The sequence below is a fragment of the Hyaena hyaena genome, unplaced genomic scaffold, assembly GCF_003009895.1.
Source record: "Hyaena hyaena isolate Hyena2069 unplaced genomic scaffold, ASM300989v1 scaffold_94, whole genome shotgun sequence".
In the NCBI taxonomy this organism is placed as follows: domain Eukaryota; kingdom Metazoa; phylum Chordata; class Mammalia; order Carnivora; family Hyaenidae; genus Hyaena; species Hyaena hyaena.
Window position 1 is genome coordinate 3,174,466 of NW_024080726.1, and position 9,439 is coordinate 3,183,904.

The 9,439-nt window shown below is 43.0% G+C and overlaps 1 non-coding gene across 1 annotated transcript; it reads right to left on the reverse strand.

The window, feature by feature from the left end:
* Positions 1 to 7,500: 7,500 nt before the first annotated feature.
* Positions 7,501 to 7,604, reverse strand: LOC120233664. Its single transcript, XR_005528882.1, has one exon. It is a non-coding gene; the product is annotated as a U6 spliceosomal RNA (small nuclear RNA).
* Between the last annotated feature and the right edge of the window lie 1,835 nt (positions 7,605 to 9,439).

Below are 9,439 nucleotides of genomic sequence, written 5' to 3' on the forward strand. Positions count from 1 at the left end.
CGCCCCATCTGCAAGCCCGTGCGGTCAGAACCTGGATCCACAGACAGGAGGGGGGTTTTCAAACATAAATATGAGCATAAAATCGAACATCAACATGCATTTGAGCAAAATTAGTGTCAGGAAAAGAACAAAATTCAAGAAACAGAGACCAGCACCCATATGGACATTTCGCAAAGCAAACAGATGCTAAAATAACCCTCAGAGATAGATAGAGTAGTACATCCAGGAAAACAGGCTACTGTGAAAAAGAGCCAAGGAACAGGAAACCAGAGGAAGAGTTAAGAAGCATTTAGTATCTGGGGCGCCTGGGTGGCTCAGTTGGTTAAGCATCCAACTTCAGCTCAGGTCATGATCTCAGTCTGTGTGTTCGAGCCCTGTGTTGGGCTCTGTGCTGACAGCTCAGAGCCTGGAGCCTGCTTTAGATTCTGTGTCTCCCTCTCTCTCTCTGCCCCTCCCCTGCTCACATTCTGTCTCTCTCTCTCTCAAAAAATAAATAAACATTAAAAAAAAAAAAAGAAGCATTTAGTATCTGAGAAGACGAGAATAGAGAGTAGCATAAAATAAATAATCAAAGCATACCATATTGTAATGTATATAGTTGTCGGATCACTATGTTGTACACCTGAAACTTATAGAATGTCACATGTCAACTATACGTCAATTAAAAATTTTTAAAATAATAACGGGGGGGGGGTGCCTGGTGGCTCAGTCCATTGACTTCAGCTCAGGTCATGGGTTCAGACCCCACATCAGCCTCTGTGCTAACAGCTCGGAGCCTGGAGCCTGCTTCAGATTCTGTGTCTCCCTCTCGGTCTGCCCGTCCCCCACTCCCACTCTGTCTCTCTCTCTCTCTCTCTGAAAAATAAATACACATTAAAAAAATTTTTAAATAGTCATAGGAAAAAATTTCCCAGATCTGAAGACACAGGTCTTCACCCAGAAAGGACCCTCTGATGTCAAATAATTTACCCAAAAATAAGACACACACAGACACATTTCCCAAAACTGCAGGATACTGAGGGTGGAAAACAACAAAACAAAAAACAAAAACAAACACCATCCAAAGGGAAAAACAAGCAGGAAGTTACCCACAACAGAGCAAGAACTCTATGAGTCCCAATAACACAGGAAACTGGAAGAAAACGGAGCCATGTTATCAAGAGTCTACAAAAAAGGTGATTCTGAACCCACCATCTTGTACTCGGCCAAATCAGCATTCAAGAGAAAGGTCAGAATGAACTATTTGAACCTCAGAAAGTCCGCCACTCTCAGGCTGGCTTTCTGAAAGAATTTCTCGAGGATTGCAACACAGTAAGACAAAAAGAAATCAAGGAGGAGGAAGATGTGTCCAATGGGCAATGGAGAGAAGAGAAGACATTATAACTTATAAAGAAGTTTAAATAAAATTTTATGCATCACTAAAGAATGAATAATAATAGAGAACTAAGATCCCAGGTTAATCCCAGGAGGAAGAGAATGAGGAGGAAACTGAAGACAGACTAATGCCTTGGCCTTTTGGGAGGAGAGGATAGAATCGATTCATTCTGGAAATTATTGAATCCTATTAAATGTACGTTAAAAATTTGGGAGAGAAGTTCCACGTCAGGTAATAGTAGAAAAACTTGCATCAGATCAACCATGCTGCCTATGGCAATTACAAACCCAGGATAAAATATTAAAGAAAAAACCCCCAGCTATGTAAAGGCGTGGAGAGCAGCCAGTGCCCTGGAAGAAAAGGAAACAAACTAATGCAGATCCATGTATAACCAGCTCTCCCCCTAGACAGTTCTTGAAGTCTCTCAGGATACAAGAAATAGAGTTCAGGGGGCGCCTGGGTGGGTGGCGACATCAGTTAAGCGTCCGACTCTTGGCTCAGGTCATGATTTCACGGTTCATGAGTTCAAGCCCCGCATCGGGCTCTGCGCTGATGGTGTGGAGCCTGCTTGGGAGTCTGTCTCTCCTTCCCTCTGCGCCCTCCCCTCTCAAATAAATAAGTAAATAAACTAAAACAAAAATTTTTTAAGTAATAGAATTCAAACAGCAAGTGGCGGTCTTAATTGTCTTCTTAAAGACAGAAGTTCACTATCAGAGTTTCCTGCCAGAGTAGACAGGAACAGAGGGATGGTGGAAAGGAGGAAGCCCCCAGATCTGTGGACAAGCGTCCCCCAAATCCTTGGCTGATCTCTAAACTGTGCACGTACACGTGTATCTCCAGGGGACCAGTGGGAAGCAGCAACCACAAGGCTGAAGGAACTGAGCAGGGATTTCAGCAGCCGCCCAGCCCTGGAGACAGAGTTCCGATATCAAGTCCAGCCAACTTCGAAGTACTTGGTAAACCCACTGGGCTTTATAATACAGCCCCAGAAAGGCCATGGCTTAGAAGTGAGGACCACATCCCAGACTGAGGTAAACACCCCAAAAAAGCCTATAGCCAAATCACCACACGATGAAGGATATCTGCTGGGAATTTAATTGTCTTCTGAAACCAAACTTACCACTTTTCAGAGAAAGATGACAGAAATCATGTGTTCAGTATATGATACAAATTCATGAGACATGAGAAGAAGCAGGAGAATGCATGTCATAAGCAAGAGGAAAGGGGCGCCTGGGTGGCTCAGTCGGTTAAGAATCTGACTTTGGCTCAGGTCGTGATCTCACGGTTCATGGGTTCGAGCCCCGCATCGGGCTCTGTGCTGACAGCCCGCTCAGAGCCTGGAGCCTGTTTCAGATTCTGTATCTCCGTCTCTCTCTGACCCTCTCCTGCTCACGCTTTCTCTCTCTATCTCAGAAATAAATAAAAACATTAAAAAAATTTTTAAAAAATAAGTGGGAGGAAAAAGCAGTCAGTAGAAGCAGACCCATAGATAACCTGGTGCTGAATTACTAAAGATAATAATTATCATAAAAATAAAGATTTTATAGGAAATGATGGATAGAATGGATGAAAATATAGGGAATTTTTAGGAGTCATATAGAAAATATAAAAGAAGCAAATGGAACTCTTAGACCTGAAAAATGCTGGATCTAAAAAAAAATGGTTTTTGTTTCAGAGGATTGACAGCAGATTGGATCAAAGAAAGGATCATAACATGAACATAAAAACAGACAAGTAGAAAGTCTTTAGCCTACAGCACACAAAAAGAGAAAGCAATCAGAAACTGGCCTCAGTTGGGAATACTAGAAATTGGATGTACAACTTCTAAACCATTTGAAGAAAAAGAAAATGAAATTTTAAAAAAACAATCAATCTTGGGGCACCTGGGCGGCTCCACTGGGTTAAGTGTCTTGGCTCAGGTCATGATCTCATGGTTCATGGGTTCGAGCCCTGTGTCGGGTTCTGTGCTGAGTGTGGGGCCTGCTCAGGATTCTCTGTCCTCTCTGCCCCTCCCCAACACGTGTGGGCACGCTCTCTCTTTCTCAAATTAAATAAACAAACTTAAAAAAAAATCAATCCAACAAATGGAAAGAAAAAGGGGTAAATTTAACGTTAAAAAAATCATAGTAGGGGCACCTGGCTGGCTCAGTCAGTAGAGCATGCTACTCTTAATCTCAAGGTTGCAAGTTCAAGCCTCATGTTGGATGTAGAGATAACCTCAAACTAAAATCTTTTAAAAAATCGTGGTAAAAAAGAAACAAAATAAGATTTCAGGAATAAGTCAAAATATATCAGCAATCACAAAAGAATGGATTGAATCCCCATTTTAGAATACAGAGACTTTCAGATTTAGTTAACAACAACAAAATCTCTAAGTTATTCACAGAAGACACACATAGAAAGGAAGCTATGTATTGTTTAGGGCTACTTTTGAGTACAAATAACAAACACCACCTAACAATAGCTAACAAAGTGGGTTTATTTTTCTTCTAGAAGCCTGGGAGCATATGGCTGCTCACCTTTGTTCAGTAGTAGAGGGATGGTGTCTCAGCATTTCTCTTTACCTTTTCTTCATGGTCACAGAAAGGCTGCCAAGACTCCAGCCTTTACATCCACACTGAAAGCAGGAAAGGGAAAGAAGCAAAACTAGTGACATTGTTTTCCTTTTTCAGGGAAAGCAAACACCTTCCCAGAATTCTCAACTTCTGCCTGTGTTTCATTAAGCAAAACTGTTGTCACCTGACAAAAGAAGATAGTCACCCCCCACCTAGGCAGTAAAAGTAGACAAGAGAGAAGTATAAGTATACAAGTGAGTGCTCAGTATCCAGTGAATAGTGTCTCCCACAGGTTCAAAATAAGGGATGGAAAAAGATACACGAGGCAAAGGTGGACTGAAGAGGAACACGAACTGAGCTGTCCAGTGGTTCTGTGCCAAATAGGATCAAAGAACTCAGAATGCACATCCAACTCGCACTGCAGAGGCTAGAAAGGAAAAGTTCATTTTGAGGCTCTTTTGCAGCTAAGTTCTAGATATGGATTAGGTTTGGCCAATTGCACAGACCTGCATCCCATTTGGTAGATGGACGTGAGGCAGAGGTGGGCCTTTCTGCCCGCAACTAAGGTGATGGAAACGAGTGTGAAAGCCAGTTATCGCAGTGGCTGGACTGGGTATTTCAAGGTTTTATCAGCAGCTTTGTGGGTAGATGTGGTTGTTATGGCAACAGCTTCAGAAGCCTTAGTGGCCCCATAATCCTAGCTTCCTTATGCCTGAATCAATTCAACAGTTCCAGGGAAACCTCCTGATGACCATCCTCTGTTTTTCCAGGAATTTTATAAGCACCTAATTTCCTGTGTTAAACTCCTTTCTGCTTAAAATACACTGACTGGTTTCTATTTTCCTGAACTCCAAAATACCAAGCATGTGCATATGAAACACACACACACACACACACACACACACAACCATTATGGGTGAATAGGGCCCTCAGGTGACTTTCAGAAGCAAATGTGAACTTTCTGGGAGAACTCACCTTCAATCTAAACCTCAAAGAACTACAGAATGAACAATACAAATAGGAGAAAACGAACACTTCCCAAGCAAAAACCACAGGACACACAAGGAGGCAAAGCACCATAAATAAGAACAGCAGAAACCAGACAGCGACAGCGAGCTATAAAGACCCGATTTTAGAATTCTTGGATCCAGGGGCACCTGGGTTCAGTTGGTTAAGTGTCTGAATTCAGCTCAGGTCATGATCTTACGGTTCATGAGTTCAAGCCCCGCATCGGGCTCTGTGCTGACAGCCCGCTCAGAGCCTAGAGCCTGTTTCAGATTCTGTGTCTCCCTCTCTTTCTGCCCCTCCCCAGCTCACATTCTGCCTCTCTGTCTCTCAAAAAAAAATGAACAAAAACATTAAAAAATTTTTTTAAGTTGTAGGATTCGGGGCACCTGGGTGGCTTAGTCAGTTAAGCATCCGACTTCAGCTCAGGTCATGACCTCCTGCTTCATGGGTTCGAGCCCCGCGTTGGGCTCTGTGCTGATGGCTCAGAGCCTGGACCCTGTGTCTCCCTCCTTCTCTCTGCCCTTCCCCTTCCCTCTCCCTCTCCTCCCCCTCTCAAAAACAAACACTAAAAAAATATAAAAATTTTAAAAATACTAATTCCTCTACATGCTATTCACAAGAGGTGGTTCCAAAGCATAAGGACACTAAAAAATTGAAAATAAAGAAAAAGATTAACTGGAAAACAGTAGCCAAGGGAAAGCTGGAAGAGCTATTAAACATCAGACAAAACAGAAAAGAGAGCAAAAATCGTTACCCATGATAAAGAGGACTATATAATGAAAAAACATTTCAATTCATTCTAAACTTGTAAGCATCCAGTAATATAGCCCTGAGAGATTAAAAAAAAAAAAACACAGATGTATGAGAAGAAACTGCCAAGTACACTGTTATGGTGGGAAAGTTTAACACAACCTCTCTTAGTATCTGACAGATCAAGTGTGTAAGAAGTAAGTAAGGATAGAGATTTGACCAGAACAATTGACAAGCTTGATTTAAAGAGATTTTTTTTTTAATATTTTACTTTTAAGTAATTTCCACACCCAATGTGGGGCTTGAACCCACAACCCTGAGATCAGGGGTCCCATCCTTCACCAACGGAGCCAGCCAGGAGCCCCTAACAAGCTTAATTTAATGAATATATAAACACTGCACCCAGCAATTAAAGAACAAACTTTTTTTAAAGTAGATTAATTTTCCCATTTTGACTTAATATCAGTGAAATCAGACAGTAGTACTCTTTTCACTTAGTGTTATGTTTGAGAGATTTATGTGTGTAGAAATGGCTCTGTACTCTCATTCCATTGTATGAATAAGCCACATGTGTCCACTCTTCTGTGGATGGGCATTTAGATCATTGCTTCTTTGCAGACAGCATAAATGGCACTGGGATAAACATTTTTTTAACCTCTACTATTATTTTTCAGTATCCTCTACACCCAATGTGGGACTTGAACTCATGACTCTGAGATCAAGGGCACGCTATGGGGCACACTTAGAGGCTCAGTAAGTGAAGCGTCTGACTCCTGATTTCAGCTCAGGTCATGGTCTCATGGTTCATGAATCTGAGCCCCACGCTGGGTTCTGCACTGACAGTGTAGAGCCTGCTTAGAATTCTTTTTCTCTCTGCGTCTCTCCTACTCAGGCTCTCTCTCTCTCTTTTAAAATAAATAGAGGGTAGGGGGGAGATGTGCATGGAGGAGGGCACTTGTGGGGTGAGCACTGGGTGTTATATGGAAACCAACGTGACAATAAACTATTTGTAAAAAATAAATAAATAAATAAAATAGATAAATAAATAAAATAGATAAACTTAAAAAATTAAAATTAAAAAAAAAAAGAGCCTCACCCTCTACAGACTGAGCCAACCAGGCATCCCCAGATAAACAATCTTGTAGATGTCTTCTGATGACCATGGTACGTATTTCTGCTGGGTCTGGTTAGCTTGTGTTTAGCCTTTGCAGACATTGCCCAAAAGGGTTCCAAATGGCTATAGCAACTTATATTCCCACCAGTCCTATGTGAGTGCTCCCGGGGTCCCACTCCCCACCAATGCTTGGCAGTATTCTATCTTTTCATCTGAGCCATTGTGATGAATGTGAGAAGGCCTATTCTATTTTTTTAAGTTTATTTATTTATTTTGAGAGAAAGAGAGAGATTGCAAGTATGAAAATGGCAGAGAGAGGGAGAGACAGAATCCCCAGCAGGCTTCACGCTGTCAGTGCAGAGCCTGACGTGGGGCTCGAACTCACAAACCCCAAGATCATGACCTGAGCCAAGATCAAAAGTTGGACACTTAACCAACTGAGCCACCCAGGTGCCCCTATTTTATTTATTTTGAGAGAGACAGAGACAGCGTGAGTGGGGGAGGAGCAGAGAGAGGGAGACAGAGAATCCCAAGCAGGCTCCTTGCTATCAGGGCACAGCCCGATGTGGGGCTCGATCCCACTAACCATGAGATCATGACCTGAGCCGAAATCAAGAGTCAGATGCTTAACCTACTGAACCACCCAGGCATCCCTAGAACCTGAATGATCCTATTACCTGGAAAGATTTTTTTTTTTTTCAAATATGGGACGCTTCACAAATTTGCACATCATCCTTGCACAGGGGCCATGCTGGTCTTCTCTGTATCATTCCAATTTTAAAGTATGTGCAGCCGAAGCTACTTGAAAAGAATTTGAATGGTGGTTTCTCGAAGAGTTAAACATAGCATTACCACCAGACCCAGTGATCCAACCCCTAGGTACTCACACAAAAGAAGTGACCATAGGTACTCAAACGGGTGTCCCTGAGTTGTCACTGAAACATGATTCACAACTGCCAGAAGGTGGAAACTATCCAAATGGCTTTCGGTGGACTACTGCATGAACAAAGCATGGTCGAGCCGCACAAGAGAATGTTGTTCAGGCTTAACAGTGAAATTCTTTCTTTTTTTAAAAAATTTTTAAATGTTTTTTTTTATTTTTATTTATTTCTGAGAGAGAGAGAGAGAGACAGTGTGAGCAGGGGAGGGTCAGAGAGAGAGGGAGATACAGAATCTGAAGCAGGCTCCAGGCTCTGAGCTGGCTGTCAGCATGGAGCCCGACACGGGGCTCGAACCCATGAACCACGAGATCATGACCTGAGCTGAAGTTGGACGCTTACCCAACTGAGCCACCCAGGCGCCCCGACAGTGAAATTCTAACACATGCTATGATGTTGGCGAGCCTTGAAACATTATGCTAAGCGAAGGAAGCCAGACGCAAAGGTCACATACAGCATAGCCCCATTTATATGAACTACCCAGAATAGGTAAACCGCACAGACAGAATGTGGAGGAGAGGATTCCGGGGATGTAGGGGAAGGGGAAGGAGGGACTGCCAATGAGAAGGACGCGATCCTCTGGGAGCCGTGAAATGTTTTGGAATTGGATAGAGGTGGTGGTTGCACAACATCGTGAATGTTCTAAATGCCACTGGACTGTACGCTTTCAAATGGCTGATTTTGGGCTCAGTTAAAACAAAATCTCTCACCACAAGGAAAACAGCAGGCCCTGAAAGATTCAGCGGCAAGTTGCATTAAACATTCAAATAAATACAGGCGCCTGGGTGGCTCCGTTGATTGAGTGTTCGACTTTGGCTCAGGTCATGATCTCTCAGTTCGTGAGTTTGAGCCCCATGTCGGGCTCTGTGCTGACAGCTCAGAGCCTGGAGCCTGCTTCAGAGTCTGTGTCTCCCTCTCTCTCTGCCCCTCCCTACCTCTCAAAAATAAATAAACATTAAAAAAATTTTTTAAAGAAAGGCAATGTACTAATATAATCCGTCACATCAACAGATTAAAGGATAAAAACTTAGGACAGCCATTTGATAAATTTCAACAACTATTTATGATAAAAAAGAATTAGCAATGAGTGAAAGTATGTTTCCTTAACCTAATAAATAATACTGTGGTAGCCATGAGACAGGGAAACTAAAGGAACCCCATGGAAAACTGCTTTGTTTGCTCCTTTTCCTGCTTGATTTTGCTAGGACTCGCGCCCCTCCCTACCTTACACACACTTACAGCCCAGATAATGGTGTCCTCCATATAGAAGTCAAGGACTTCGCGATTTCTTTGTAGGCTTCCAGCACAACAGCTAACATCCAAGGCGTGACCAGGCAGGGTGGTCGAGAACGTTTTCTAGACGTTTCACCAAGACCCCTGGCTCTCGGGGGTTATGGGAGACCCTTAAACACTGGGCTTTGTTTTAAACAGTTCTGGATGCTGGAGAAGGCACGTCACCAGACTACAATCCTCAATAAAACCCGCAAGCCCTGAGCAAAGATGAGACTCACTCTTCTTTCTTTCCAGTCTCCCAGATGCTCTGTCCGTATCTTCACTCTCTCTCCGTCTTCAATAAACGCTGCTCTTACTTCCTCTCGGCTCCCAATCGGTTTTCATCCTGTGCGAGACCAGGGACCCTGCGGCTGTTCTTTGTGGGACTCGCTCCGGGTCCTCACACCCAGCCGGCCAACTACATCAG